General features: G+C 35.5%; 1 long non-coding RNA gene across 1 annotated transcript in view; it reads right to left on the reverse strand.

Annotated features, from left to right (window-relative positions):
* Window positions 1-17751: 17751 nt before the first annotated feature.
* LOC117001617 overlaps window positions 17752-23878 on the reverse strand; it is a 56957-nt gene continuing 50830 nt past the window's right edge. The window contains exon 3 of the long non-coding RNA XR_004419086.1: window positions 17752-17893. This is a non-coding gene — a long non-coding RNA (uncharacterized LOC117001617). The remainder of the gene's footprint in view (window positions 17894-23878) is intronic.

Consider the following 23878-nt stretch of genomic DNA (forward strand, 5'->3'; position numbering starts at 1 on the left):
TGGCTTTTCTCCTGCCCAGGTACATTTCAAAATCATCTGCATTTGACAGTAGGTCACATCAGGCTAGAAGCAGATTTCTTGCAGAGGTGGAGCTGGTGGGCAGGAGATGGGGGAGCAGCCTGGCTCTTGCCCAGCTGTTGGAATGCCCTGGCAGCGTGGCAGGCAGGGGCCATGCCAACTGGCACAACAATTGTCACAGCTTTCCTTTCTATCTCAGCCTTTTGCACAAAGGGGCAGGGGTTGACTGTGGACTCAGCTGCTCATCTCCCCTGGGCTTGGGAGGCCTCCAAGCAATGTTCTGTTTGATCCTAGGGAACATGGAAATGAGGGGAAGATGCTGCCACCAGAAATGGCTCTGGGGAATTGATACACGGGGTAAATGAACTGTCCGTATCTACAGCCTTTACTCTTTTCAATGCTTTTCCTCACCCCACAACATGACAGTGGAGGGCAATCACAAAATGAGACATTAACCTCTACTTTCTACCCCCTCTTGCAAAATATGAGTTGCTCCTTTATTTAATAGGAACTCTGCAATTCCTGCTTGACAAATGAGCTGATAATTTCTCATCAGCTTTTCTATGACCATCCCCATTGTATTTCAAGCCCTTCCTAAGCATTCATGCATTAATTTTTAGGGATGTTTCAAATACACAGGTATTACTACACCTCTTATAAGACAGGACACTACAGCAGAGATGTAAGGTTCAATGTTTTCAGTAATTCCAAGTGCCCACTTTGGAAACCCTGTCTCCCTGAATTCCTTCACACAGCTAGGCAGTGCTCAGCACTATGTGACCCACAGGCTCTGGACAACAACCTTCACATTCCATCACACTGTCAGATACCATGGCATGATGGTATCAAGTAAATGTTCATAAATTTATTTTTCTAGCTCAGCAGTATAATTCTGCAGCACTGATGACTATATAGCATTAGTTATGCCAAAAAAAGAACTTGGATGCAACACATCATCTAGTTTGAATTTAATGACTTCAAACTGGCTGTACATGCAAATATTTAAACTTCAGTCAGTCCCCAAACCCACATCTAATTTTCTTCAAGTGGCAAGTCACTGGGCTCATATGAGAGAAAGTGTGTAAAAGCTCAGGGAACAATCCATTTGCTTTGTTTAGGATATGATCTTGGATGGGATATGACAGGATTATATGTCCATGGCCATGTAGCCCATATGGCAGGTGCAGGAATATTTCCTAATTCTCCAGGGCAACTGAAATCCATTTTCTTCCAACAGACGATGCATCCACTTTCCAGCCTCCTTATCCAGTCTACTCCAGCCTGCTGCTTTCCATCCCCACTTTGCTGTTGGCCCACTTCTGCATCAAGCAGAAGTGACTCCTATGACTACATCAATGTCAGATCAGAAACCATCTCAAAGTGCAATAAATGTGAGGTTTCAGATCCATGGCAGTTATAAATTTCCACTATATATGGACACGTATTTAGGAACATTTTACATTTCAAACGTGCTGCAGTTTCAATATCTTGGGCCAACTTCAGTGTGTGTAAATTAAACAGATTATGACTTTTAAGGATGATAATGGATAATTCTGGCTCATGGAACACAGTAATGGGGACTTACTTAATTTTAATTCTCTCAGTAACACTTCCCAACTAATAGGGTTTGGTACTTTCCTAACAAATTATTAGATTGCCACTACAGTATTGGGAAAGATCTGATCTCTTCTGGCACTATTTCTCTTAAAGGCTGTTGGACTGCCCACTAATTTACACAGAACAACTCACATTTCTCAGCAAGCTTGGTTTGCTTTCAAATGGACTTGTCAGAGGTCATAGTTTTACCAAGGCAACTGAAATTTTAAGAGAAAAAGCTATTTGTTAATTTGTTTGTTTCAGATCACTTGAGTGTTTTAGATTTAAAAACACTTCTAGGTTTCATGGGTTTATGGAAAGAATTAACCCAACCATACTTTAGAGTCAATTGTCAAGAATTACCATGCTGCAAAAACCCAACTTTCCTAAATTTCTCAACCAGCAGAACACACCCTAACCCTCTTTGTTAACCAATACTTGGATGAACTCCTATTTTTCAGTCAATTTTCTGTCATTTTAAGGTTTGTGTTGGTAAGACTTGCAGTACTTGAACTTTGCAAGAAACTAATGAAACTATATGACTTTTTAATGTGAAAGCAGAAAAGTATCAATCTTTGAAACATAAAAGGTTATAAGAGGAGAGGAAATTTAATTCAGAAAATGAACTTTTTAGACACAACTGAATCTTCATTCAAGGCAAAGATCTGATAAATATTGAGCAAACAAGTTCAAGTTCATCATACCTGAAGAACAGTTCAATTTCAACCATATCATTGTCAGGAAAAACAAATACAAACTTGCCCCAAAGCTAAACAACTTTAGAGAAATCAGGAAGAGGAGAGATAGACAGACAGTAAGTTATGAACGTAAAACTCTTTGTACCAAAACCAATTAACCCTAACCTAAGGCAAGCCTTTTTCTTCTAGCCCTTCATTTAAAGGTTTTACAATTTATAGCCTGTGTTTCTCAGGGGAGGTCTTGCTCTGCTCTGATTTCACATTTCACAGCAGCACATGTGTAATCCTGCTGCAGCACAGAGCACGTGACCCAGCTGATATCAGGAAATCCACTTTTCACTGGTTGGAAACACACTGGAAGTGAGATGCAACCAGCATTCACTTCAGTTGCAACAGGTCATGATGTTTGCAGAAATGACAGACTGGGGTAGCAATCATCAGAAGTCTGGCACTCCCATCCTGACATCCTTGGAAGAGAAAAAACCAAACATAACCAACCCATTACACTATAGTTTGAAAGATAACTCAGTTTTTTTAATGGTTCTATAATTGCCATTATATCAAGACTGGAAAATGCAATATGACAATCAATTCATTTACTTACTGCCTTCAAGCACACAGAGAAATTCACGCTTTAAAGTCCCCACATGGCAGGAGTAACTCATCATCTTCATAAAGAAAACCCCCCAGCCTGCATAAAATGGCATGTTTAATGACCTTTTAAATTTGGTATGATCTCAAACCAAAAGTGAAATACACACATAGCTAATCTGACTTGAAGATAGAGCTGCTCTAACAAAACAGTTTGGAAGAGGATAAGCTTTGCTATGCATCCATAAATGCAGGCAGAGAGGAAAATAAATCTGTTCTACAGTAATTATTTGTAAACATACAAAATCTAATTCATGCTATGGAATTCATTAAGTCAGTTTGACAATTCCACAGATATGCTTACTAAATTCTACTGTTCTTAGAGTAAAAAATTCTTTCTTTTTGGTATTTTTTTTAATCATACAAAAGATTTAGGCACTTATTTATCATTATGTATTTCTATAGCTTCACAATGCACATATAGATGTAGATAACACACATCTTTAAAGGTACTCTCACTTTATATTTGTAGTCTTAAAAACAGTTGCATTGTATTATATTGTAAATATATAATTTTCTGATGAAAATTTAAACAAGAAATAAACTTTTAAAACATATGACACTTTTAAACAAATTGCACAATTTACAAAATACATGTATTTAATCCATACTCATCTTATGGAGTTGTGTCTTTGCTGAGCATTATCTTGGGTGACAGCTTTTCTAAAGTTTCCACCAGCTTTCTATTAACTATATAGTTATTTGTACAACAAAGGGTTTGGGTAGAGAATCCAGAACCATACAGATTAGATATAGATATAGATAGATATAGATAGATATAGATATAGATATATGATATAGATATGGATATAGATATAGATATAGATATAGATATAGATGATATAGATAGATATAGATATAGATTAGATAGATATAGATATAGATATAGATATAGATGATATAGATATAGATATAGTATAGATGATAGATATAGATAGACAGATACACACACAAACAAAAGAGCACCAATAATATCGGGGGGGAAAAACCCCAAAACCAACAAACAAAACAAAGCAAACAAACAAAAAGAAACCTCATCATTTTAAAACAGCTTGATCCAGGCAACCTTACAATTTTATATTGTATCCCAAAGCTACATTGTAAGCAGGTGGAAGCACAGTTTTCAAGCCCATATATTCTTCTCTTACACAAAAACCACAGAAACACCTGTGCTAAGCAACTTTTGATTTCCCGTTGTGAAAATAGTTTCCAAAATTATCCATTTTCTTGGAAAGAAATGCCGGTTCCATGATGGACTGGAGTAAAACAAACAGGGACACTGCTTCAAAGATACTTAAAGATTTTATTTTATGGTTCTATGCCTACAAAGTGCAGCTGTGCTCCTTATACATTGATACATGTTTATTTCTGAGTATACACCAGACATCTGAAGAGTGACTAAAAACTCAGAAAAGAAACAATGCTTTTTCTAGTCATTATCTAATTATCTGTAGAGTTAGAAACCCAGTTCTTTTAAGGCAATAAAATGAAAAGCCAGTTTATAAGCTGTTTCATGGTATAAATGAGCAGCCCACCAGCAAGCCATATCCATAAAACACAGAGATGAAACCATCAAAAATGCAGCTTGATAGACTATCAAAAACATACATACAGTACCCATCTCAAAGCAGATATTTCGGTTTCTTGTTCTTATTGCTTTCACTTTGGGTAAAATTAGATTCTATATCTTTTGACATCCTAGGACTTACTTGGCAGAGAAAATGATTCATTGCAGGAGTATGTGTAGTTAAGTTGAAAGAATGTGTCTGCTTACATAGCAGATGACTTTTTATCTGAAGAAAGAAAGGCTACCCAAAAGTGTATGCTGTAACTTGTCTTCAACTGATTCCCAATACATTTGCTTATGAAGATCTCAAGTATATGAAGATTCTATAAAACAAATGAATTCAAAGCAGTGGTATGCTCTGAAATCCCATTATTTCCTTTTGGAAGGGTTCAGACATGGAATGGAAATCTGGCTTCTAACCATCCAAAGATCACACCATATTAAAGATATTAAGGCAATACTCAATCCAGTCTTATTTAGCTACAGCAGTCTTATTCTAGCTGTGACCTCACTTCTAGTCTGCAATATGTTGTGTTTGTACTTTCACAGAAAGTTACTTTTCACTTTATATTAGCAGGGAGATGGATTGAATTTGAGTACCTGTTTTCTGATCTGTCCCCTCCCTGTCCCTGCTACCTCCAGCTAAAATTGCGTTTTCGCTGTTTTCACTGTTTTCACTGTTTGTTTTCACTGTTTGTTTTCACTGTTTTCCTTCCTGCAGCACTGATCCTGCCCAGCCTCCTCCCACAGGCCTGCTTGTCTGGGCGAGTGGCAGCACCTTGCAGCTTGCCACGAACCGAGCCTGACCCACGGAGCAGGGCACTAAATGCACAATGAATGAGTGAAATTCTCAGAAATTATGAGATGCTGGGTCTGCCAGCCCTTTCCTGGGTGGGGCTGCTAATTTCAGCAGCCTACCAATTCTCACAAAAGCAGTACCTTCGTGATCTTTAATCCTGTCAAATTTAGAAGCAAGACAGAGACAGACAGAACTAAGATTATTTATCAATAGTGAATTCATGCAAGCCTCGTTTCCACAATATAAATCCACGGATGTTTCCAACATTCATTTTCTGTGACATAATACGTGCATGACTAAAATCCACAAGGATGCCACTCTTGACAAAAAAATCAGTGTAAGTAAACAGAAACAATTTATCTCTCTGTGACAAACAACAACATGGAGAACAAATGGTGATATTTTCCCTGCTATGCTGGTGGTATTGGAAGCAAACATCCACGCCACCAAAATGTAAGGAAACTGTCCAAAGATCTCAATGCTAAGAATGTACAAACTTGGAACTTTAAGGATTCAAAATTTCTAACAAGAAATTTCACAGATGTTGGTTGTTAGACCTGCTTGAAAGAAAGAGCAAAACAGTAACAAAACAAAAAGAAAAAAGGAGAAAAATAGAAAGCAGAAGAGCCACCATTAATCCAGAACACTTCAATGTGATAAAAAAAAAAAGCTTCTCCTAGTATCAGAGAATTTATGATTATGTCTTATGTTTTAAGGTAAGATTTCTTGAGCAAGAAGATGGCTTTTCTTCTCCCTCATTCTTCAGTGGGAGACACACCACTTGAATATTGCTTATTACATTTCTATTTTAAACATTAGAGGGTTTTTGCGTATATGCAGATGAAAAAACCAAAATCTCTTTAGGGCTCCTTACACAGTTCATTATGCATGATTCACAAATGTTCCTGTTAACACTTCACTGAGAAGGGTGTCAGGTTAATAATTAGATCACAATTGTTTTCAGTGACATTTGTGAACAACAAACATGTATCTAGAAAGCTCAGGATCCCAAGACCTCAGTCTGTTAAGGAATGCTTGCATACCAATTTTTACCTGAAATCTCAACAGAAGAGCAGCACAATGCTGCTCAATGCACAATTATTCCCTTTTGAGAAGAACTGATCTGCGCAAATGGATGCTGCCAAACAGAAAATGGGCTGAATGCAATTGTGTTTATCTTGTGCCTTAAAGAGCATTTCAAAATTTATTTTTGTTAATTTATTTTTAAAAATAATGTAACACTTTTTAGTAGTCTGTTTCTCGATGTAAATTACTGGAACACCACATAGATTAAAGAAGTGCATGTATAGATTCTTCATGCAGAGAATCTATAACAGTAATAAATTTTTCTGGAAAGAGTAAAAGAGTAGACAGTATTAAAATTCCATTTAGCATGTATGAGGGCATGGTTTGTCACCTAGAACCTGTAAAGACATTTCCCTTTTTTATGGTAATATCACCATCATACACTTTTAACATATAAGAGAAACTATCAGTTTCTCCCTTACCATACTCAAATATCTTTTCCAGCCCCCTCCCTCTCTGTTATGTATGATCATACTGTGTTCATGTGCTGATGTTCCTACAATGTGCCCTGGGCCCTTCTGCCGGAAACAAAAATTTGGAATCTGTCCTCCTGCCTAAATAAGGGTCAGTTCTCTTCTGAGCCACTGAGTTAAAAACCTACAGGACAATGTAACACCAGATTTTTTTGGAAGCATGTTCATGTTAATATTCATGCCACAATAAGCCTGCTTCATAAGTTGTTTTTAAATGTGAGTTAAAAATCTTAATTTCAGAGGTGAATGTCTGGAAGTGTTTCCATTTAATGGAGTCATCTTGATTCTGTTTGGTGATTTACCTGAGTTAAATACTTTTGGAAAATAAAGGGAGCAACATGTACTGGACATAAACTGAAAAATTAGGTTACTCTTTTTTCCTTCCCCAGCCTCTTAGGAGGAACTGGGTAAGATAAGTGCCACTTAAGGAAAACATACTGATCAGCTCCTCATGGATTTCAGGTAGAATTCTCAATATTTGTGCTCTGTGCAAGGGAATACAGAGTGCGACAGATGGTTTGCTTGCCTGTCTCCAAACACCACTAGAATTGTCTAAACATCCTACACAGATCTAGATCCTAGTCCCAGACTAAAATTATACATGATAATGTTACATCCTAGGGATTCTGGGACTTCCCAAACCATTGTTACATCAGAGGAGACAGAAAATTAATCTCTGCCAAAACGTCATGGAGGGTGAGCTCAGGAAGTTTATTCAGGTCATTTCACAATGGAGATAAGAGAGCAAGAACTTTATTTGACACAAACCTCCAGACTGGACATTCCACAGCCTGTCTGGCTGCACCACTCTGCTGCTGAGCTGCATTTGTTCAATACCTGTTTCTGCACACATTGTTGCTGTTGCATGGTGCTGAAAGCACAAACCCAGACTGAGCTCAGCTTTGCCATTTTGAATTTCTGATTTAAAACTCGTATTTATGTACTTCACCCATTAACTGGAAGCTATGCCTGTGGCTGGAACTATAAATAACCAGTATACTAGAAATGTGAAGAAATCTAGTTGTAAAAGGGCAGAGAGGAAGTGCTGAAATAAAGTAAGTTGGCAGAAAATAATATAGCAAATCTCATTAACACATTGTAGAACAACCTTGTAAGTTAACAAAGACCGATATTTAAAGCATGTTTAATTGACACACAATTTTTCAGTATATACCAAAGAAAAGTTTATAGCATAAAAGTACTGACAACTGGAAGTTATCTACAGAATTTTATAAGAAAGTACTTGCAGATGGAAATGTAAATTACATTTCAGACAAAACAGCCAGTGCAATAAAAGTGGCTTTTAATAAAACATGAGTGCAGTTGGGTTTTGCCAGTTAGTTTCAGAAAAAACATAATTATTCTTTTTCTAGCTAATATGTATCACTGAACAACTGCACTTTGCTATTATACATTGTAATTATTTTGATTAGTTATATTTTTGTTTTAAAAATGTTTTATTAATTAGATTCTTTTGAAATCAAGATCTATGTTTCTTTCAGCTACACATTATGACCTAAAAGTATAAAGACTGGTTTTGCAGAATTGCTCTAACATATCCTTGGAAGGATGATTAAAACAAATTACTGAGCTCATTTCTTAAAACATCCAAAATACTACTAATCACCTCACAATAGCCAAAGCACCAGTTGTCAGATAATATTTAATCAAGATTATTTTAGTAAATGAGACTAACTTGAATCTTGACAGAAAGAGGTGTCAGAGGGAATACCTATTTTCAGATAAAACAAACCTTTCCAACTTCTGCAGACAAACCCTAAGCAAATATCATGTTTTCATCGTATCTGTGTGCCTGGAAATGTGAGCAAGGTACAATAAAAAACTGTGGAGAGCATACAATCAACTCATACTTCTATATTGCAGAGAAACACGTTCACATGACTGAAGTCAGCAAATAACAAAGTCACTGGAATTATTTAAGCACTTAACAGAGATGCATTCTTAGTAGTAAGATTAAAAAGGTCACTTGTTCTCCATCATGATTAGCAATATAATACCAACCCTCAGAGGAAAGAGTTTCTCAGCCTACAAGAATTCAGCTTGAAGAAATAAATGTGATACTGAATTTGAGAAAGACTAAAAGCCTGGCAAATAAATTGCTAATGGATAAAATGTGTGCGATATTTGCCTGTTTTGGTTCAGAGGCAGTTTAGAATGGCATATGAAGAGCAATCTAGGCTACAAATATTACTTTTGTGCAACAAAACAAACAAGCTCATCACCATTCAAAGTATTGCAATGAAACACATCACTTCGAAAAAAATATTCCATCTGTGTTGGATCGATTGATCAATTGAGGAATTCTGGACTGTGGAATTTTTGATACACTGACCAGTGAATTCAAAGTGAAGTGCATTTCTCCTAGATACAGCAGCCAAGCAGATCAAATGTCTTTCTTAAGTATTTTTTAAAGGTACAAGCTGATAACAAAAAACCCTCTCAATCTCTATGTCTGACTGCCTGTGTTCAAGCAAAAATTGGATTGCACCAAAACTTGCTTTGACGTGATTGAAAGTGACACTGGAAATAACAAGTAAAGGTAAGGTAGGATCAAGGTGAAAAGGAAAACTCACCTATGGAAAAAGCCTTTTCCAGATTTCTTTCCAGCAAGAAATAAAGATCATGCATTGAATTCTTCGAGTGATGACAATATCAAGGTAAATAATAATACAGCTGTAAGAAGTGATGTCACCAAACTTTGAGGAATAATATATATTTTTATACAATATAAAAAGTACAATCTCTTTTTTGTCTATTGCTTTGAAAGCATTCCTTGCCCAATGTGTTTATGTCATTCTGAGGTAGAACCTCAAGTTAAGGAGCAATTTTGAAATTATACAGATATTTACTATAAGCACCATAGGTTTTTATTTATTGTAGAATTTAAATTTGAATAATAAGACCTCATTTTTCTTGTGCTGGAGAAATCTTGTTCTCTGTTCAACCATCTTGCACTTTTACAATCATTAAAAGGCCACCATACTATAAGGAAAAATTATTTGTTTGAAAGTCACAAAACGTGGGGAAGAGAAAAGGCAATAAATAGTTTTAATTTTGTAACTCTGGGCAGGAGGATATGACAGGGAGTTTGGACCTTCAAAGAAACTGCATTAATAAGATTGCTTTTGTTTCCTCTTTTGTTATTTTCCCCCCAAACGTTCATTATCCTCAAATAGAAAAAAAACCTCAATGACCTGAAACTGTGTTCATATTTAGACTATCTGTACTACAAAGTTTCAAATGGCAAAGTGGTTAGTACACTGCAAAATAAAAGTAAAGTATCAGTTTAAAATAAAGGACATCATTATATCAACTTTCATTCTACATGCTATGGCACTGGTATTAAAAATATACTATAATAATTTGGATACTTCCTTGAATGAAAACATTTGATGGCTGAATACAAATTTATTACTCCATCTGCTGCTTCATACTTCAGTTTACTTTATATCAAAACACTTAAATGACACTTGTTTATCTGAAAAATATTCCAAACTTCCACTATTAATAGCCATACTGCAACGACAGAAACTTCCCCAAGTCCAAACTCATAGATCCCAGAGTATCTAGGTTAATGATGTTCACTGCAGAGAATTAAACAATGAAAACCATGAAACAAACAGGAAGGTTACAGCTAGAACACTACATTATGAAATCATATTCTGATGCAATCTTGTAGATTTTTGTTTTATAGAGGAAATAAACAAAGGAAAAAGATGGTTGAGGGAACAACTTATTCATGGTCTTTTATCATGCAGTTTGCTGAATGACAATTGTTCAGGATTGTCAGTAGGCAAACTAAAGACAAGTTAAATTCTTGCACAACATTTCAGCAGTGTTACTGCTGAGAAAAATCCTGACAAAGCACAAACAATAAAGTCAGGAGAATTCTTTGCCTTCTCCCACTCCCCTGGTCTAAAAGAAGATGTGGAGTTGAGTTCTGACTTTATTATGATACAAAGAAAGATGATTCTATTTAAAATTAAAGATTTTGTACCATCTAAATCTGTCCAGCATTTCCCAGGCTCACTCTCCACACAAGGAAAATTTAAATATGGCTCAACAAGAAAGGAAATAAAAGGTGCAAAGATGCCCACAATGATCATTATTTTGCCCAGAAATTTGGGATCAATCACAGTACCATTCCAGAGCTACTCTGGCTGCAGGGAGGACCCCATCAGCCCCTCTCCTCAGTAATTTCCCTGTCTGGGGCGTCCCTGTGTGCATTAAGCACAGCACGCTCCTCACTGGTTATAGTGGGAGGTAAATTGTTTTCATCATGCAGCTACAGCAACAGTAGGAACTAAAGCTCTGCAAAGCAGCTTTGACTTAGAGGAGAATTAAGACATTAGTGTAAATCTGTTCCTATGACTTCACGTAAATGTATGTTTTTCTTTAAGTTATTTAAAGACTTGTTCATGCACATGACAAAATCCCTGTAACCTGCTCTGTGAAAATTTCTGTACATTCCTTTTTTATGCCAAGACTACTTTTATATGTGCACACACAGGGAATGGATGTGCACACATCACACACTAAAAGCAAGAAAAGAGCATTTTGTGAAACAGAAAACTTGCAAGTTAATTATTAATCACTTTATAATTTCTCTAAATGTGCTTGCTGGTTTTTTTTTAAATGAAAGAAGATGTTCAAGTATAGTGCTTATTAAAAACTCAGTTTCTACCTATAATATAGTGATGTCCTTGCTTATGTGAGCACAACCAAGTCCTTAGCTGTAAAATACAAAGGGAAGCACTAAAATACATGTTACAAATTAATCCAGGTTGGTTATGGATTAGGGTTAAACCAAGATTTTACATACAAAATACCTGAAAAATTATTTTACAACACTATAATTTTGCAATTAAAAAAAAAAAAAAAAAAAAAAAAAAACCAGGAAAAACAAACCCTAAGCATCTGCTAAAACAGGATCTGGTCTATTATATAGGAATGTTTGATTAGCCTTTTCACCTGACTGAATTTTTAATCCTAATACTTTTGGAGGTTTAAGGCATTAATAGAACAATTTGTTATTGTTATTTCTGTTTTGATCCTTTAACGGAGCATAATATCTGTATTAATATAAATTCTAACAATGTGAGATGCATGGAATGCTTTTACCAATGAAGTAATTTTCATCAATAGCCCTGCTGGCATAACAATATAAGAATGAAAGAGAAATAGAAGTTAGTAACTAATATTGGGTTTTTACACAAACTTTAAACTAGGCTGAATTAGGAAAGTAATATTTATTTAATAGTATTTAAAAATTATTCCTTTTTTTTCCTGTCAATAGACCACATTTCTTGATTTTTACAATATATTTATGTAAACAAATTGCCATTTTCCTACCACTGGTATCCCTGATTCATGCCATACAGTCAAGAAGGTATTGTTTTCCAGTGAAGGAAAAAATGGTAATTCATTAACACTGTTTCATGAAAATACAGGCTGCATCTTTAAGGGAACAAAATTATTAACATAATAAATGACTATTCAAGCTTATTGTGAATAAACCCACAGCTAACTACTTGAATGTCTTGATCCAAGATGCTGATTAAAGGCTTGTGCTCATTTCCAGCTGACTGTGATTCTGTGTGGAAACAGCTTCTACAAGTGAAGTTGAAATAAAGTTCTACGAGTAAGACTTCTAAGATGCAAGGCATTCTGTGTCTTATTTGATTTAGAAAATTATGTCAAGAATACAGTTTGCTTGTAAGTGAAAATCTTATAATAAAAATCTCATTTTTCTGCATAAGCAATTATTTTGACCTGAAATGTAAACTGGTTTGGGTTAGGATATGTTTGTAGTCACTTAGAAAACATCATGTAACTTCCACTCCTCTTTTCTTTCCTGCATGAGGTTTGTCTCACTTTGTATATATCTTCTCCAGTGGACCTAGTCAGCTTTTAAAAATAATGGGAAATGCACTATAACAAAAGTAAACACATTGCAAAATTTGAAATTCATTCAAATTACATTTGTAGAATATTAGCCTTAGGTGACTTTAAAAACAGAGAGATAATTAAAGAAGGAAAAGTAGGAATTGTTTGTGCAGGTTTCTATTTACCATCAAGACTCCAAATTTTTTAATTTTCCTATCTTCCTCATCAACAGTTCATGTAGTTAACCTGTCCCCTGAAAAAAGAGGGAATTATTGTGAAGTCCATATTCTCCCATTTCCTCTCCTCTCTGGCAGGTTGTTGTCTAGCACTGGTAAAGTCAACATCACTTCTATATGTTTCTGTACACTGTCACAAAGCCTGTTTATTCTCATGAAAAAATACAGGTGAAAGTCCAAGCTCCCCCTTGGCAGTTCCCAGCCTGACCCAAGAGCTCAGCTCTTCAGCACAGCCACGTCCCAGCTCCCCTGCAAACCACGACACCGGCACAGTTTGGCTGCAGCGCCTTTTGTCTCGCCAATTCACCATCAGGTTCTGCCATTACAAAATTGAGCAGATCTCTTTGCACTCACACTTCAACAATATATCAAAGACTCAATAAATTTTGCCTGAGGCGTTTTTGGGATTAGTATTCCAAATCACTTGTCTGTCCCAAACTCTAATTACAATGCTCAGGGCAGCATGCTAAATTAGCTTTGAAGACCAACCTGTTTTAAGCCCTTAAAACAGTTTCCCACATTGAAGAACCAGAAAGGCAGGTGCAGTATAAAACTTTGCTATAAATCCATCTGAATGCACATTAGATTTTATATGGGCCAATATGCCCACCAAATCTGTGCCTGAGAATTCTACCACCTTTCCTGCCAGGTCAAAGAACTTTTCCAAAGGCTCTATTTGGCCAACAGATCAGTCTGTCCTTCTACCTGAACTTACATCTGCTTGAAAAACTTGCCTCTGTCTCTGAGGTTTGTTCCATAGCTTTTGTATGATCCAAAAAGCCTCCACTGTAATGCAAAGCCTTAGGTCACCTCATCAGTTTTCAGGTGATTTAGAATATTGTGCTGCAAACCAGGTGAGTCCAGGTATGGATTATAATTTGAGAGGTGAACATATGATAAATTTTCATCAAGAATGGAGGTGTTCTTCAATTAGTCAAAATAAATAACTAATTTTTCAAGAGAATATAAAATCATTCTTTGCATTTAAAAAGTAGATGTGTGTGGGAAGTAGGAAAGCACCTGGATTTCTGCTTTGTTGGATGTTTGCTGTGGAAACAATCTGCTCAGTTTTAACGAGAGTTGACATCACTGAGAAAATTCCCTGCCATCATTTCACAACAAACTTTTCTTTGTTGGTTTTTGTTTGTTTGTTTGTTTTTTAAATACTGAGTTAAAATTTTTATGCTTCTAAGTAATTATAAAGCAAGAAGAAAAATCCTCAAAGTGGGAATACTGAGAAGCTGTAATTGGGCCATGGAGATACCCTATTACCTCTGTTGCCTTTAATTTTTTATTTCTTTCTTTTTTCCTTTAATTTCTGAATGGCATGTTTCAATGCTGTTGAAAGCCAGCCAAAAATTCAAGGTGGTATGAAACATTTAAAAACATTACTTTTTAACAATGCCGAGAAACAGAATGGCACCATTTTAATAGCCACATGTCATAAAGACTATTTTTATTTAGGAAAATCTATTTTAATTTAAATATCATAAGCCCATGAGCTATAACAAACAATATTTTTTTTCCATATGCTTGGAATTATTGCGAAGAAAACTCACTCTCCTCCCCCTCCTTTAGAAGTCTGAATATCCATGTGTGTTTATGAGTGTGTGTCTGTTTACGGTGATGGAAGGAAACCACTAAACTCCATTAGTTAATGCAATGGCAAAATACCAAAAAGGAGGTCTTCCCTTGGGGTTGCTTTTTATCCCATATCTTTCACTAGTCCATTTTCCATATAATCCCCTTGCAACTGCTCTCCACAGCAAGCTCCTCGTGGTAACTGCATCAACCCAGATGAAGTGGAAAGTTGCTATAATTTCTTTCATCTGCGCTTTTCCTGAATTCACGTGCTGTATGGTTTGAAGGAAAGTTCCCTTTACCAGGTGCTAAGAAATGGAAATGTGTGTGAGCACTGACCTGGGCTGGGCACTGGAAGGGGAATTACAGGCTCCAGTATCACTCACAATGAGCTTTGAAGACCAGATTTCTCTTGCACCTTTTCCAGAGCAGAACACCAAGGAAAAAAGTGTGTGTGGGGATTCTGTTATGTTATTGAAATTTTCATTTAATTATTCGTTAAAGCCTATAGCTATCTATAGTGAAATTGGCATTTAATTTCTTAGAATCTTTAAAAATTTCTCTTAAAGTAACATTTAGGAGTGTGAGGGCAAATCTGTAGTTACTTCAGATACTCATAAATATGATTATACACATCTGATACTTTACAAGACTTCAGTGTTAAATGGCAGATGGCAAACATTGCTCACATTGGTCTGTGTTGTTAGATACAAAAGATCACAGTGAAAGAAATAGGATTTTAAAAAAATAAGACCCTTCCATAACCATTAAACATAAAGCAAATCCATTATATACTCACCAACACTCTATTTGAAGCAAACAGAAAGCCTCCCTATATGCTTAAGATGGAATTTCCTTTTCTGAAGAGGTTTTACAAATAAATTAGCCTGGCCCTTGAACTAGTAAGAATAATATATGCAACTAAACTCATCACGCAATTTAGAAAAGTCTGAGAGGAAACTGTAATTTACATTAAAGAAACTAAATGTTTAATAAACCAGCAACAAAACCCAATATAATCAGTCATCTGTTGTTTTGGAGAATTCTACTAAAATTCACATATATTTCTATTTTTAGAGTTGGGGTATAGTATAAACCAAGAGCTATACACTAGCAAAATTACCTTTTCAGTCAACAAAAAAACCTCACAATAACCCATCCAACCTTTATATTTGTATTTCACTTTGCTTCACAGTGGTACACTGAAGAAAATGAGAAATAAAGCAGAGTCCTTAGGTAAGAGCCTATTTCTTCTGTCCTTAAAAATTCCTTAGAATCCTATTACAAATAGGCAGTTTTTAGGAAGGAAGGTATCTGAAAACATGAGGTCTCTTCACCCTTATCCCACCTCAATCTGGGGCATGGAACAGTTCATGAAATTCTTTTTTCCTACAAAGTGTAGCTATGCACAAGGCTCAGTGGTGGCTCCTATGAGCTGGAACCCTGCGCCTGCAAAGATCTCCTCTCCCAAACAGCTGCTGGTACAATGTCCCAGAGTTGGCCCCAGGTTGCCACAGCCCTGGGTGTGTGTCAGATGTTTGCTGTCTGCTGTGGGAGCAGAGGAATCCCAAATTCCCAGCAGCACCTGAGGCTCCCAGCCCTTTCCCACACAAGCACTGTAATTCCCCAAGCAGACAATTATCATTTATGCACCAAAAGCACAACTTGGTACAGGCCTTGTCTGGTAAAAGGATATCTTCCTAATCTCTCTGTATCCAGTCTGGTGCTGTTTACATGAAACTCTTCAGAATTATTATTAAACATAAACTAAAGTTGCTCTTCTAAACCAAACATCTTTGAACTTCAGTCAGGCCCCCTCAAACAAATAAGTTGTTTTGAAAATTATTTCCAGGGCGATGCCTGTTACCATAGAGATGACATTAAGTGAAAAGGACAAAAAATATAGAGGGTGATAAACTGCATGGTTGGATGACACACTTGACTTCCAAGCCTGTGTTCAAATAAGGCATACATGCCAAGATTTTTTATGAAAGACAAAATTAAAATGTATCACTATCAAGCTGTAACTGACAATGTATTGTGTGGTGGTTGTTAACATAATGCTCCATATATTTATTGTTTGTCATTTTTCTGGCCCTGATAAAGGTCTTTTAGAGCTGTAAATCATACCATTAAATCTGCCACTAGAAACAGAGGCTGTTTGGAGAGTGAAAAGATGAAACTGAATCACTACTTACAGGTTTCTGCTTCATGGCAGACCTTAACTATCACATCAGAGATGACAATTATTTTTCGTATTTGGCACTTTTTGAAACACCACACTGTTGGCTTATGACCTAACTTAAGAAAAAAATTCTCTTGGAGAGTAGGCTCTTTACCATGGTGATGTATTGTACAGACACAATATTCAGTTGTGTACATATGGCTTAAGACAATGTGAAGTTATTCACAGGTTTAAAAATATGTGTGAAGGGTGTACAATATTGTTGTGATGATCTTAATTGGTATTAGTTGCCAAAAAAAAGCAATAAACTCTCTGCTTTTGTTCCTGCCTGAATACTTTGATCGACACCTTCTAAACACAGACTTAGAGACACCAAAACCTGACAACAGATGGAATAATACAAAATGATAGAAATATTGATGGAGATCACATGGGGAAAATATGATGTGTTTTACACAGTGGAAAATACCTTCTTAAAACTCTCAATATAGCACTGCTTTACTAATCTAGAGCACAAGGATAATAATCTATATCATCCAGGCACAACATCCTGTCTGAACACTGCTCTGTGCCAAATGAGAGAAGTGAAAAAACCTACCAGTCAGAAAAGTCCCAAACACTCACAACAACAATAAACTATATAAAACACAGCCCAAATTCTTAGAATCAGTCAGGGTAACTTTTAATGCACACTTCCTAAATTGGGAGTAAGCAAAGAGACTCTTTACAGCATCAGCCCATCAAATGGCAATTTTTGTCAATGCAGAACTTCAGTTAAATTAACAGCTGAAGTGTTATTGTACCTCACACAAGTGTATTTGGTAGAAGGTGCAGCAGAAGAAGGGTAGACATGGAGAATAGACAGAGAACATTCTGTTATAAGCATGGACATTGAAAATATGGCTACATTTAGAGCCAGCTCACCAAAGGAGACAATTCTGCAGATGGGAGACAGGTAAGAGTCCTCTTACACATCAGAAAAGTGTTGGACATCTTTACTCACCCAAACCAGCATCTTTTACAAACACGTCTTCAACATTCTTGCTAAGTTTCCAATTGTTTTCACTGTAGCCCTTTTAAGATTTACTCTGCATTTCTGAAAGAAAAGTACATGATATCAATGCAGCACATAGAGCAGGACCACAGAGAAGCCAAGGCAAAGATGAAGTAGTGTCTGGATATAACACATACTTGATAATGATTAGAAACAAAACATATAATCAATTAAAGTAATTCTGCCTGTAGTTTATTCTGAAAGCTCCACAGAAAGTTATTACTAAAATTCCAGTTTTAATCTTGCTGAAAACAAAATTTGTAATTAACTTAATGTCAGTTATTGAAAACTAAACTACAAGGATGCCTTTGATATTGAACATTCTGCCAAAATGCTGCATGGGTGATAAGAACTGCTGCAGGCACAGCAGGACAGGCAGATGTGTGCTTAGAAATCAGCATCTTTTTGAACATCTGACTATAACAAGGTACCTTTTATGGCCTACTTCTATTAATGAAACTTTATAAATTTTTTATTGGGTTTGACAGTTAAAATTAAACAAATAAACAGCCTGTTGCAGCATGAAACCACCTGATTTTATCCCCCTTGTGAATCAATGACCTTCTGTAAATAACAGAAGGTTAAGAAGGTGGATTACATAACAAGGTATCTCAGGTTCATTTGTTTGCACACAAGATTGAATGTTCATATTTCATTCAAAATTCTCTTCAGAGAAAACAATTTTCTTCATAGTACAATATTCAATAGTTTTCAATGAATTGGTGAAATATGATCACTCGATCACCTGCAGTTCCTTGACTTTCCCAGGCTATTAAAAAAGGTCTTCATTCCTGTTAGTCCTTTAAATTCTGCTGGAATATAATACTAGAGTCAGCTTAAATGTAATTAATACTAAGGATTTATTTTTAACACAAGCAACAAGGGGAAAACATGGCTATTAAACAATTTCTACTGGTATTTGTATGTATGAGATACTTTTCCCAGACTTTTTTCCTGGTTTAGCAAAGAAAGGGTCTTTTATTGCAAAACTGAAATATACCTGAGAGCTGTGTACAGCAAAGTTTGGAGGGAAATATATTACTAAAAATAGACCTCAACTCTCTGAGAAAGTCTAATTTATTTGGACAGTTAGACAATTTAATGATAAATGCACCTAAGGAAAGGTCCAAGGATTCTCAGCACAGTGATGGTCTTGTCCTGCCCCTTGTTCTAAGCAGAGCTGTAATGCCCATCCTAGGAAACAGCACTTTGCCACTAAAACTGAAGAAAGAGACTGAACTAACCAAAGGCAAAATCTCTTACAAACACAAAGCCTAGAAAGAAGAAACTGCAGCTTTTAGGGAATGGAGTTTCCTCACTCACTCGTTAGGGGTGACATTGGATTCTGCTACCTACTCACATTTATAAATATGATATAGCTTAAAGATGAACTGAAGGATTTTTACTTAAGTGGCGTGCATTTACTTCAAAAGTTGATAATCAGTAATCAATGTTATGAAGGGAAAACATGAAATTATCACTGGAATTAAATAATCCTAGCCTAGGTGTGTCATCCTGATTATTTAATCAACAAAGTATCTTCCTAGATAGAAGATATTAATGAGAGAATTTATATATTTATTTAGTGCTTTAAAACAAATGCTAGTTTGAATGAAATTCAATTTTCAGAAAGTCTTGGCAAAACATCTACACGAATCCTGAGTTCCACTTAAACTCTCATCTTGAAATAAATTACTGCAAATGAAATTTATTTTAACTAAACTTTTAAACAACATTTAAAAGTAATAATAATAAAAATTGTAAATAAGCTTCCTTTGCTGTAGATCTGAAAGGGGCCAGTAATTCTGAAACAGCTTCTGAAATCTCACCTCTTTTGTAGTCTAATTGGTTACATCAGTAAACTGCTGGGTGAGTGCTTTAAAAGGATGCAGAACAGGAATAGAAATACAGCTTTATGGGAAGTGAGGTGTGAGGCTATTAAATGCATTCACAACATCAGAATGTTTTTAATCCTACTGACCAATTAAGTAAAAGGCATCTTAGAGCAAGTAAATATAATGTTAGAGCAAGTAAATATAACAGCCCTGTTACTGACTGTAATAACAGACATGGTCAACGTGATAAAATGTGGACATTAATTGACAATTAACTTGATGAAATATTAGTGACAAATTCTTGAATGCTTCTCCAAGACATTAGAGGAAAGGAAAACAATGAGCAGGCCATTCCAAAACAATCTGAATATTAATATTTAAAATCTCACTCCAACCAAATTAGTGGATTTATTTCAAGGAAAACTACATTGTTAACTTCACTACCTATTTCTGAAGAACATGATTCGTTACTTTGAATACTATGTGACCCCATTTCCTACTAAATTACACTAACTTAGGCTCTTTATTTAAATGTCAAAAATTCCAGATCTTACCTACAATTGATGCCATGCATTGGGTCTATCAAAAGCATTTCAAGCATGTTTAACTTGGTTGAAACTCTTACCTTGTTTATGCCTATTTTAAAGAGCATTTCTTGTCACTAATTAAACTTCCTACAGTATTTCAAAGTTCCTAATTTAACTATGTGAATTAATTAGATCTCAGCTCTACTCCCACATTCCTTTAATACCACTTCCTCTCCCTTCAGTTGCTCCACATGGAAGGAGGAAGAATATGTACTTTGCTTTGTAGAGCAGTCTGAGATCTGTTAAAAGAAAACACTACAGAAGAGCTTCTATTCAGAAATAAAATTCAGCTTTAGTGACTAAATAAAATACTTGGTGAGTAAGGTTATGCCATTTGTGGTAGCTTTAAAAATCAGAAACAGCAAAACAGCACATTTGGGATATGTAAACATCAAATTCAGAGTATAAATGAAGCATAACAAGTTTCCAAAGATGCTTATGGAATAGAGACTAGACCTAGTTTACATAATATCAACTGCCTAGCTAACTTGTTTTTAAGATGAGACTTAACTCAGGAATTTGACTAAACAAACAGCAAGGGATTCCCTTCAGAGATGAACTATGAAATAATTTGCTTTCCATTGTTCAGTTACCTAAATACAGTTACTGTGTAATTGATCAGCATGAGATATGTTTGCATAAACCTGAGACAGATCAATGTCAAACACCAATTCCAAACTTCATGACATGACACATTCAAAAAATTTAACTTTAAACTTTTAACCTCACCACCCCAGAAGTCATAGCGCTCTAGCTCTGCTATTTGTACAAGGGAATAAATATTTATTGTCCTATGTATATATGGAGCAGATTCTCCTTACTTACAGCCTTAAACTAGAAATTGATCACATCTGCTCATGGCTGAGTTTGCAGTTATTAATACAGACCATCTCAATAATGAAAAACATTAATTTCAATTCATACATGAATAGCACGTGTATGGCTTTTAGGGTTTGGGCACTTAAACAAAACATTCTCCACAACTGATTGAGTGACAAGTCCCTGATTAACCCATGTTGAACATTAATGGCCCCTTACTTATAAAGAATATCTTCTAAAACTCTATCTGAAAGACATGGAGTATTGGAGAGATGTAGGAGAATATGAGAGAAAACAAAACAAAAAGAAATCTAATCAATTTATTTCCATCATCATGTTTGGGGTTTTCTGACTGCTTACATCATAGTTCATTAAAGATTTGCTGATTTTGATCAAGTTCAAAGAAGATATTTCCCCACACACTTTCCTCAAGAAAGTCTACCAACCCACAGCCTTGTGATTTGAGGGGCAATATGACAATTAGTCCTAGCTAGCCCAAAGGTATGGCCTAAAGCAGCAGACAACAGACTGCTTAGAGCAGCCTTCCTCTTTTTGAGATTTGAAACACTGATGCTTGTAGAATGTTGAGCAGATACCACCTCTGTTCTTAGAGTAAACACGGCTTGAAATAGGATATGCAATAGGTCAAAACAAGTAACTTATTTTAAAGTTTAAATTTTACAGTTTAGGACACTGAGTTGTCCTAATTCTCATATAAGTGAATTTTAACACAATATCATCACTTGAATTAATGATCAGGACTGGCAAGTATAATAAAGTACAATGTCTTCATTTTATACATTACTTCATGAAAGATTTGGAATGCACTTATAAATACGAAAAATGTTAACTCATGAAAATATTCCTATGAACATTTAATAAATCTATTTACTTTGTAAAAATCTTTCAGAATTTTCAGTACATATGGAACTGTAGACAAGCTACCTGAGAAAAGTGTTAATACAAGAGAAACTATTATGGTCATGTCTAAAGATAGTGCAAATTTAGCAACCTCTAAAGGTAATAAAAGAACTATTGTAATTCTGTTTTTTTAGAACTTGTTGCATTACTTAGTAATGTTTTGTAGGACTAAATAACAAATCATGTAATAAGTATTACAGAAAAGTTTTTAAAGTGAAATCATGATTGGTACCCACTGCCTGCTTAGTTATGCTTAGATTTGTGTCTCTTGCCATCAATAGGAACAGTATATATACAGTTTTCCTCAGAAGAGAGGAAAAATTATATATTTGAAGGAAATGTACTGGAGCACCACTACTTTTTGAACTGGTCTTTGGCCATCAAGACCATTAAATAGTAATGGTAAAGCCTGCTGGAGACTGGAGCTTCCAGGTCCATGCTCTGTCTCGTATCAAACACAGATAAGTAGTCCCCTGTAATTTTTATGACTGCGGTGTCAAAAGTCTTCCATTCAAATCGCAATAAATATTGCAATGAAGTCTGGAAGCAGGGTCATTTGTACTTGCTTGGGGCTGAGAATTAAGATAGCCTGTTTCCAGTTAGACAGTCATTAGAAAGATCTAACGTCCATGCTAAATGGTTTCCTGTTCTGAGTACTTAAAACCAGTTTTAGCAAAATTGACTTCCTGAACATTTTCTTATATCATCACCAATATATGAATTTGTATTTTACACTTTTCTTTAATCATAGGTTCTTTACAGACTGTCCCCATAGTAAGTATCTTACTTCAAATTAATTAAGAGTCCCATCTTGCAGGTATGTTGATACAAAGCACCTTATATCAATATACAGCACAATGCAGAAATGTGCTACTAAAGGCTTATGGGAACAAAAATGTGATATATCCTTCTTTCACTAAATTACAACTTCTGCAGTTTTATCCCCCTCCCCCTTCCTTTGAATTTCACTCTTTTCAATATGAGGAGAAAAATTAACTTTCTATCTGTTAAAAAAAAAATGTCTCAAAGGGAGGCTCCATTTTCCTTTTGAGGTCCTGTTAAAGATTTTAAGACTTTGCTAGATGGCATACAAGTATTTTGATATTTAACTCCCACTAAGTGCCTACAAACTGCCACTAAGACAGACATTGAGAAACTATTTTGTGTGGGTATGAACAGAACTATTTAAGAAAACTGAAGTAGACATGATTGCTAGCAAAGCCCATAGGCAAAAGTCATATATAAAAATATATTTTGGGTCTGTACCAATGTGTCTCCTGGGAACAAAAAATGCTAGCTAAAAATATTATTAGAATGTTCAAAGGAGTTTTTTTGTTAAAACCCCCTCTTATTTTAGGTAGAATACTTTAGAGAGCTGACAGTGACAAGAGAATGCATTAATCTTTAAGCTATTTGGTAGCTTGAGCATAACCTTTTTCCTGATATTCCTCACATGGTTTGCCTATACTTCCCCATAAATTGCATAATTAGACTTATTTTCAGTCTTGTGGGTGCCTTGCCATATTTCAAAATTTGACCTATCTTAATTTGCAATAATGCAAATATATAATAATATATAAATATAGCTATAATATGCAATGCAATAATAATGCTTTCCCTCACCTATTTATTTGCCTATAAAAATACTCCAAACAAGGTAAATCTCAGCAAATTAGATACGTATATAGGACTCCTACAGTGGTACGGTTTTTGGAGGGTTCCAACAACTCCTCTGTCCATCCCCAAATTCCTAAAATTATCTGTCACGACTTTCTAAAAAACAAATCTTAACACAATATTTCACGCCTGTTACGTCAGAAAATCTCAACGTGAACTTGTCATTCATATTCTCATCTCTGGCCTTT

This window comes from Catharus ustulatus, chromosome 11, assembly GCF_009819885.2.
Source record: "Catharus ustulatus isolate bCatUst1 chromosome 11, bCatUst1.pri.v2, whole genome shotgun sequence".
Lineage (NCBI taxonomy): Eukaryota > Metazoa > Chordata > Aves > Passeriformes > Turdidae > Catharus > Catharus ustulatus.